General features: G+C 34.1%; 1 long non-coding RNA gene across 2 annotated transcripts in view; it reads left to right on the forward strand.

The window, feature by feature from the left end:
- LOC127156297 (uncharacterized) overlaps positions 1-8,840 on the forward strand; it is a 42,925-nt gene extending 34,085 nt beyond the window's left edge. For both annotated transcript variants that reach the window (XR_007825721.1, XR_007825722.1), the window contains one exon: positions 7,435-8,840. This is a non-coding gene — a long non-coding RNA (uncharacterized LOC127156297). The remainder of the gene's footprint in view (positions 1-7,434) is intronic.
- The last annotated feature ends 464 nt before the right edge of the window (positions 8,841-9,304 follow it).

Raw genomic sequence — 9,304 nt, forward strand, 5'->3', positions numbered from 1 at the left:
TATCTATCTATCTATCTATCTATCTATCGATCGATCTATCGATCTATCTGTCAGTTTTATGTCCTTTTTAATATTTTTTCAGGACTGAAAACTGGTTTTGACAAACTTGCTTCTTTAGTTAAAAATGTATTTTGTATAAGAATTTATTTGAATTTCTACAATTTGACTTCATTTGACTATTACTTCGGATTCATTTTTTTAAGTATGCTTTCTGTTCCTTCATTTTAATTTTAATTTCATTCTAAATTTTAATCAAATTTAAGAACTAAATTGGCATGTAACAGATCTTCTCAGTTTAATCTGAGTGCGACATAACCCTGGCCTGAAAAGCATGTCCTTTCTGCTCCATCACCATAGTCAGTACAAAAGTCAGTTTGGACCACCATGAATACCCATTTATAAGCTAATCTTTTCATTTTCCTAGCAAAGTGAAACTTGTATCAATAATTGTCTAAAACACTTAAAAGACTGACAACCAGCACCTGGGCATGCTGGAAAAGTATTCAACCAGAGTTCCCCATCTCTGTAGCCGCCATGCTGCGCTGTCACTCAACGAGGAGGTAAAGATGATGGAAAAAGCTCTCAGTGCCCTGAGCCGTCAAGTCAACAGTTAAAGTAAATAGAGCCACTTGCAGAAAACAGCAGTTGGAGTGTTTAATACCTGTTTTTAGTGCAGAAAAGGGCCCAACTGCTGCTCGCCTCCCATGCATTATGTCGCACACTGTTGGTTTAGAGGGAGGCAAAGACAAGTGGGTGGGAAACACAGATTACAGAGTGAATTTTCACCTGAGTTTTACACTTTATAGTGGTTTTACAAATGACTCAGACTGTTTCCAAATAACCACATTCTCTTATTCAAAAAAACCTTATCTGTTGTTCTGTGTATCACTAGATACTATAGTATATCTTCCTCTCAGGTCTTCCTGATATTGCTTTCTTCAAACAACTGCTCTTTGTGGACACGCGGTGATGTTTTCTCCCCCTAAACCTTCGGATTTAACATTAAACAACCCAAGGGACTAGTTCCGGCACAATTTATCGAGCGTGAACGCCGGCGGGTCACAACACGCTCCTAAATGGAAGGTGTTTTCTGTTTAGCGACCTATCTGGGGGGCCAGAGGAAACTCATAATGCCCATTACAGGGATAGTTAATGGCTCTTAGCAAGTTCTATTAATTAAACACACAGACAGCAGCCCGTTGATGTGATAGGTACTTTCTTTTCTCTTTTTTGCTGTGTGCATTATTAATGAGCAGTGAACAGGAGCCCTTCTGCATTGTGGGATCTAATTGACTCTAATAGGTGGGACAAGGGAGACGGCGTTTATACAGGCGGGCCGCAGGATTAATAACGATAAGCTCATGCATTTACGTGTTGCTGTTTTAATGTGATGTGTAACGCTGTTTTGGCTTGGTTTTACGCGAACGCTGTTATTAAACTTGGAAATAAATACTGCAGTCATAATCAAGATACTGAGGACGGTGAGAGTGTGAATGCTAATGTTTAATTTCAGCGGTTAAGGTCACGTGTAGAGTACATAATTGTTTGTATTAATGGGACTAGGAACTTTCAACATTTGATTTAGGAAAAAAAAGCTCTTTATCAGAGGCGTTTCCTCTAAGGAGGCAAGGGAGGCAGTGCCTCCTCAAAATATTGGATGAGTAAATGCGTAGTACAAATATAAAAGAACGCCAGTATTACAAAATATAACAATAAAAAGTATAATGGTGTTAATGGGAAGACTAATTCAAAAAAGAAAGTAAACAACACACACCATACTGCGACAGCGTTTTAGTGCCACGTAAATAAAAAAATCTAAGATTATGTTGAATCATTGCGAGAATAAAGTCAATATATATATATATATATATATATATATATATTAAGTTATATTTTTGGGCTTTTTATTCCTTTATTATTCGGACAGGACAGTGGAGAGATAACAGGAAAGTATTGGGTAAAAAGAGGGGAACGGGATCGGCATACAGCGTTGCGGCAGGAATCGAAGTCGGGTCGCCTTGAGTACAGTTGCGCTGTATATGTCAGCGCACTAACTACAAGGCCATAATGTTGAATCATTACGAGAATAATGTCGAAATACTATGAGAATAAAGTCAAAATATTATGAGAATAAACATATAAACGATATATTTTAACTTTATTATCGTAATTTCAACTTTATTCTCGTAATTTCGACTTTATTGTAGAAATATTTCAACTTTATTCTCGTAATATTTAGACTTTATTCTCGTAATATTTCGTCTTCTCGTAATTTCGACTTTATTCTAGAAATATTTCAACTTTATTCTCGTAATAGTTTGACTTTATTCTCATAATATTTCGACTTTATTCTCGTAATATTTAAACTTTATTCTCATAATTTCGACTTTATTCTAGAAATATTTAAACTATTCTCGTAATATTTCAAATGTATTCTCATAATATTTCGTCTTTATTCTCGTAATATTTCAACTTTATTCTCGTAATATTTCGACTTTATTCTCATAATATTTCATCTTTATTCTCATAATTTCGACTTTATTCTCAAAATATTTCGACTTTATTCTTATATTATTTCGACTTTATTCTCGTAATATTTCGTCTTTATTCTCGTAATTTCGACTTTATTCTCAAAATATTTCGAATTTATTCGTATAATTTCGACCTTATTCTGGAAATATTTAAACTATTCTCGTTATATTTAGAGTTTACTCTTGTATTTTTATTCTTGTAATTTCAACTTTATTCTAGAAATATTTCAACTTTATTCTCGTAATATTTAGTCTTTTTTCTCATATTTTCGACATTATTCTCGAAATATTTTGACTTTATTCTCAGTATTTCGACTTCATTCTCATAATATTTCGACTTTATTCTCGTAATTTTGACTTTATTCTCAAAATATTATGACTTTAATCTCATAATCTTGTTTTTTTTAAAGTGCCGTTGTACCAATAAAATAGATTGTTTAAATTGTTACTCCCTTGAGTTGTTATTTTGGAATAAATGTAAAATGCTTAAAAACACTAACCTGATGAGACTCATACTTGAATTTAATAAATAGAATATTTATTACATTGTTAAGGTAAAAATGTAAAATAGCTTTTTTTCTCTCTTTTTTAATGATTATTTAAGTATTGTTTATTTGTATATATCTGGCTCCATTCTGTTGTGAGTCCCTCAGTTTTCATGATTTAAACTATTTCTGAAATAAAAATATATTTATTATCGATGAACCTCCAGTTTCACTTGGAAATACGCCATGTTATGAAACTCAAATGGATTGTAAATGGTTATAATGTTGGCTTAATAGTTTCCACTGGGGTTACAGAATATTTTTCCAGTATTAAAAAAAGATGTTGTTCCAACAACAACAACAACAATGTTAAAAAAAAAACCAAAAAAAAAAAACAGCAACACTGTGATCCAAAACTAAACCTTTTAACCATTATGTCTCCAAAAAGTCCTTTACAATATTGTGCAAGTGTTTAAATGTATGTGTCTCCAATAAAGTCTAGGCCATTTGTTTTTGATTTATATTCGGAATGCAGTACAGAGTTCATTTCATCCCATAATAATCATCTCATTAATCACCTCTATTCACACAGTCGGATTTAGAAACTTGCAGCGAAAAATGAAAATATGCTGTGGAAATCCAACAAGCATTAACTTCAGACAAACAAGAACCATATGCCTTTAATGGAGCTTCCCACTCAAAAAATAATGCTAGTGAGCTCAATTTATAATGTATCAAGTTCACTGAAGTCTACCAAGTTTGCATAGCTGGCAAAAAAGGGCTTTTTTTTTTTGCAGTAAACTACCTTAAAGTGCCATGTTGGTGTACATTTATAGAGGAACCTGCTCAGAAATGGACAGTGGATTACCTTTGAAATAATTTACTGAAAAGCACAGTATTTATCATAAGTGCTTTCAAAGGATTATGGTATATTATCGATAATGGATATGAACTCAGATGGTTTCTGAAGGTTTGCAAAACACAAGCTGGCATTGTGTAGGCCCTAGATGAGTGTTATGTGGTTAAATGACAGTAATCAAGAATATGATCTACAAGAATACGAGTCTAATTTACAAAACCAATCTGAATGATTTGTTAATGAATCAATCGAATCGATTCAGTCACTCACTGACTCAGTAATTTGATCACAGTTCACTGAAGGGGAAAATTATCAGCGAGTAAAAAATAGATTAACTTAAATGTCAAAATGCTTCAAATATTGCCTATGTTGGTGAATAAAAGCTTTAGTTCCTATTCATTGTAATTGCATTGAAAAACAAGGACAAGTGAAAATTATTTGCATAAGAATTATGATATTTTTTTACAACGTAGAACTGTGAAAATGGACAGAAAATGGGCTGAAATTATTGTGAAAAAATGCACCTTAATGGTGGGGATTTTCATTAACAGTTTCTTCAGGTTGCATAAATGCACCAGAAGATGGCGACATGGACTGTCTTTATGAGTGAGTCATTGATTCAATTACGCAATTCGATTTGATTCAGAAACTAGGCATGTAGCTGCCTATATGAGTCAGCCACTGATTTATTCAGAAACTAAGTAACTGTTTAAATGAAACATTGAATTATTCACTCAACCGTTTTGTTCGAAAACACGAGGCTGTCCTCGACTGAAGATTTTTCTGTTTGACTAGTAGTCGTTTATTTTAAACATTAGCCGACTATTAGTCGCACGTTTATTAGTAAACCATATAAATCATAATAATGAGCCTTTAATTGCCTACATAGCCTAATAAGCGCTCAAGCGCACAAAAAAAGCTTGCCACAGCGCACCAGCAAATATAATAATTATAAGTGTGTCTGGGAAAAACAGCAAGGAGACTGCATTAACATTTTTAATAATTTATTGATAAACTAGTGCTTTCTTTGTTTTCAGCTTAAGAGATGAAGTCAGCAACACTGACTCGTCATCTCCGCAGCAGTGATGCGCCTGTATATTTACGTAATCTGACATTATTAATTTTCTATTTGAATTGGTTCATTTGAAAGTAAACATTTCACTCTCTATAGATATATTTTTCATGGCTGTGAGGCAAGTATACATGGAGTTTAGAAAATTCGCTGAGAGGGCAGAAAGCGCATCCTGTTTGCTTGAATTATTTTACAAAAGCACGACATTTGATTATTATTCCAAGTGCACACAAATAAATGTAGAGTACAGATTCGAAAGATGTATTAATTTTATCTGTATGACCAAAAATGACTATCTGTCATGCAGTGAGCACATTACTATTTAGCTTCCACACTACACATGGCCACTTCTTTAGCGTGCATTTTTCTAGGTTAACATTGAGTGGTTATGTAAATTTGCTACTACATATATCTTTCAGATGAAAAACCATATTTGAGGTGGATGAATGATAGGTGAGCTGGATGGCCTGCCTGATGTACTATTTTACCACATAGACCAGCCGTTAACGATCTGTCCGTCAGGAACTGCGTGACTTTTTTTTTCTGCGACTAAGCGACTAATAAATTTTTGGCCGACCAAGCTTCATCTCGTCGACTAATGGTTAGTCAACTATTTCGGGGCAGCCCTAAAAAACACTGATTCATTCGGGAGCGTTTCTCGGAGACGTGAGACAGGTAATTCTGATGTGGTTTAATTTCGTTGGTAACTATGGTAAATATTTTGACTTTATTCTCATAATATTTTGTCTTTATTCTCGTAATTTCGACTTTATTCTCGTAATATTTAGACTTTATTCTCGTAATTTTGACTTTATTCTTTTAATTTCAATTTTATTCTAGAAATATTTAAACTATTCTCGTAATATTTAGGGCCCGAGCACTGCAGTGCGAGGACCCTATTGGAATTACTCAGTTTATTAGAGTTTATTCTCGTAATATTTCATCTTTATTCTCATAATTTCGACATTATTCTCAAAATATTTCGACTTTCTTCTAATAGTATTTCGACTTCATTCTCATAACATTTCGACTTTATTCTCATAATTTCAACTTTATTCTCAAAATATTTAGACTTTATTCTTACATTATTTCAACTTCATTCTCATAATTTTGACTTTATGCTAGAAATATTTAAACTGTTCTCATAATATTTAGAGTTTATTCTCATATTTCGTCTTTATTCTCGTAATTTTGACTTTATGCTAGAAATATTTAAACTTTATTCTCGAAATATTTTGTCTTTATTTTTTATAGTATTTCAACTTCATTTTCATAATATTTCGACTTTATTCTCGAAATATTATGACTTTAATCTAATAATCTTCGATTTTTTAAAGTGCCGTTGTACCATACAACAACTTTGTTACGTCAATATAAGAGTGCACACAAATAAACGTAGAGTACAGATTCGAAAGATGTATCACTTTTATCTGTATGACCAAAAATGACGGAGTATTTTAAGTGACCGCACTAGCGCCTCTATCTGTCATTACTGTTTAGCTTTCACACTTTGCACAGACACATTTTTCTAGGTTAACATTGATGTAAATTTGCTACTACATATATCTTTCAGATGAAAAGCCATATTTGAGGTGGATGAATGATAGGTGAGCGTTTGGATGTCCTGCCTGATGTACTATTTTACCACATAGACCAGCTGTTAACGATCTGTCTGTCAGGGACTGCATGACTTCGCCACTTCTTGTGGATTTTTTTTTTCTGCGTCTAAGCGACTAATGCATTTTTGGACGACCAAGCTTCTTCTCGCTGACTAATGGTTAGTCAACAATTAGGGGGCAGTCCTAGAAAACACTGATTCATTCAGGAGTGCTTCACAGAGACGTGGGACAGGTAATTCTGATGTGGCTTAATTTCGTTGGTAACTCACAATGTCAAAAATGTAAATATAATAGCTTCTTGTGTATTTTACAAATCCTCACAATGTAAACGCAAATCGGAAGTCAGGACCTTTTGCTAAAATAAGCTTGCAAGCCAAAAGAGGTTTGTTTGTCCTACAAGTGTCTCGTACCTCAAAGGGCGTTAATCACTTAGAGCTGACTAGTCTTAGTTCAAAGCTGTAGTGGCCCATCCAAGCCTGTCAATGACACTATTATGGAAATGCCTCCTTGCCAAGACTCACTGGAGACGAGTTTAAAGGACTCTGCCGCTGCTATGCAAATTACCAAACGCGCAGAGGAGGCAGCGTGAGAGCTGCCAAACAACCTTGCAAGCTTGAGACTTTATTTAAAAAATGCATTAATCTTGGCTAATGTCCTATGATTAAAACGAGGAAAAAATAATTCATCATATTCTCAATTTGTCTGTTTGAGCTTAAAATGATTAAACAAGTCTACAAACAGCTGATAAATGATCGTGAGTTATCTATTTTTTTCCTTGGTTTATTTATTTTTAGGTTTTAAGGTTTAATGTTTTCAAAATTTTAGGCAAAGTGTTCCTTTAAGAAGAGTTTTGCATTCCCCTTTGCAGACATTCCTTTTAAAACCCACTCTATCGGCACTATCAGTGTGTGGTGGGTCCGAAAGGCGAAACTATCACGGGGACATGGTCCGGCGTGCTCTGCTGGAGTGAACACAGCTGATGAAAAGAGAGAAGATATCATCCAATACTTCCTCCATCAGACTGACCCACGCCTGCGGACATGCTCCATATCTCTTCCTTCTGTAGTGCTGCGGCCTGTCAACTGTGTCCGTACTGCCAACACACTGACGGTTTTGACCCTACGGCCTTCCCGCTCTCTCTCCATGCCGAACGTATAAGCAGCGGGAGCCATTCTGGTATAGTGTCTGTTAATGAGCTCTGTGAATTTTTTTTTTTTTTTGTGCTGTGTTTTGTAGTAGAGGTCCAGATCCTAGGACTGGACACTGTGGAGTGTGTTTTGTTCCTTAATGTCTGTCTGCTGCAAAAAATGGTTTATCTGGCGTGGATGGCTGACCCCAGCAGGGTGAGTTATGCCGGACCATATGACACGGCTGTGTGTTGGCTTAGAATGTGAAATGTGTATAGACTGTTATTCTAGTAGTAGTCAGTTTAGATTTGGTATGGCAGCATTTTGGATAAATATTACTCTGATTTGTAAGGTGTTATGTACAAAAGCATCTACTAATCAATAAATGCTATAAATGTAATATTATTCAAATTTGAGTCACTGGCAGTCAGTTTTTACATAGTTATGCCAGTAGGAGGCGACAAGTGATTCTGTGTGTTTCTGAGTGACTCGAATCGAATCTAGGGCTGCAATGATTCTTTGATTCTATTTAAGTATTCGATTTTTTAAAATCTTTTATTGCATTTTGCCTGTGTCGAGTAATCGGCAAAATACCGGAAGTGGCACATTCCACATATTAAACCAATTTAAAAATCATAATAAAGCATAACGCTACTAAGAATTCACAAACACTATGATTCAGTTCAATAAATATATGCGATGCAGGTTTAATATATGTGTTTTACTTATTTACATGCGTGTGCGTTACGTACACGTATTTCAGAGTGGGTCCAGTAAATCCAGTTATCCTTTACTTGTGTGGAGCGTCTCAAACTCTCTGCATGTTGTTGTGAGTTTGGGTTTATTATAACATTCATCTGGGAACGCAAGATATGCTATTTCATCAGATTTGTAAGGTAAATCATTTATAAACCTACACAAAAACAGGAGAATACATTGTTATCTTTCTTAATATGCTAACTGTTCATCACAATTTCAAAATAAAAGTTTAAACCCTCACTCTTTTAAGAGTTTACACATTTTGATGTCTACATATTCAAGAAATTACAGTAGCTGTAGCTTTTCTATCTTAAAGAAATGGGCAAATATTAAAGATTAAGTCGACATTTGAATTAAATGTTGTTTAGTCAATATTAAACAGATTAGATCGCGCAGTAAAGTGTAAATACAATTGTCAGGCTGTTGGTGCCCTTTGCGATTTGCGATTATTAATTACACTTATCACAATTTACATTGAATGATGTTTTGAATATCTTTACACCATTGTTTGAAGCAACTGCATGCCACATTTTTATATATAGTTTCTTTAAATATAAAAAAGTAAAAAATTTAATGAAAACAAGAAAAAAAAACCCCTTAAGATTACCTGTAGGAAAAATACACACACTCTCTCACTTATACACACACACACCCAAACATCTTAAGAAAGCAGAATAATATAAGTGGATTTTTTTTTTTTTAATTGTGCCTTTGAACGATTACATAATCTGTAATGGCATCTGTAATTGTAATCACGATTAGAAATTCGATTAATTGTGCAGCCCTAAATAAAACCATATGATTACTTGCTTTGGATACTTTATTTGAATTCATTATTATTGCCTCATTGCT

Source organism: Labeo rohita, chromosome 25, assembly GCF_022985175.1.
Source record: "Labeo rohita strain BAU-BD-2019 chromosome 25, IGBB_LRoh.1.0, whole genome shotgun sequence".
Classification (NCBI taxonomy): domain Eukaryota; kingdom Metazoa; phylum Chordata; class Actinopteri; order Cypriniformes; family Cyprinidae; genus Labeo; species Labeo rohita.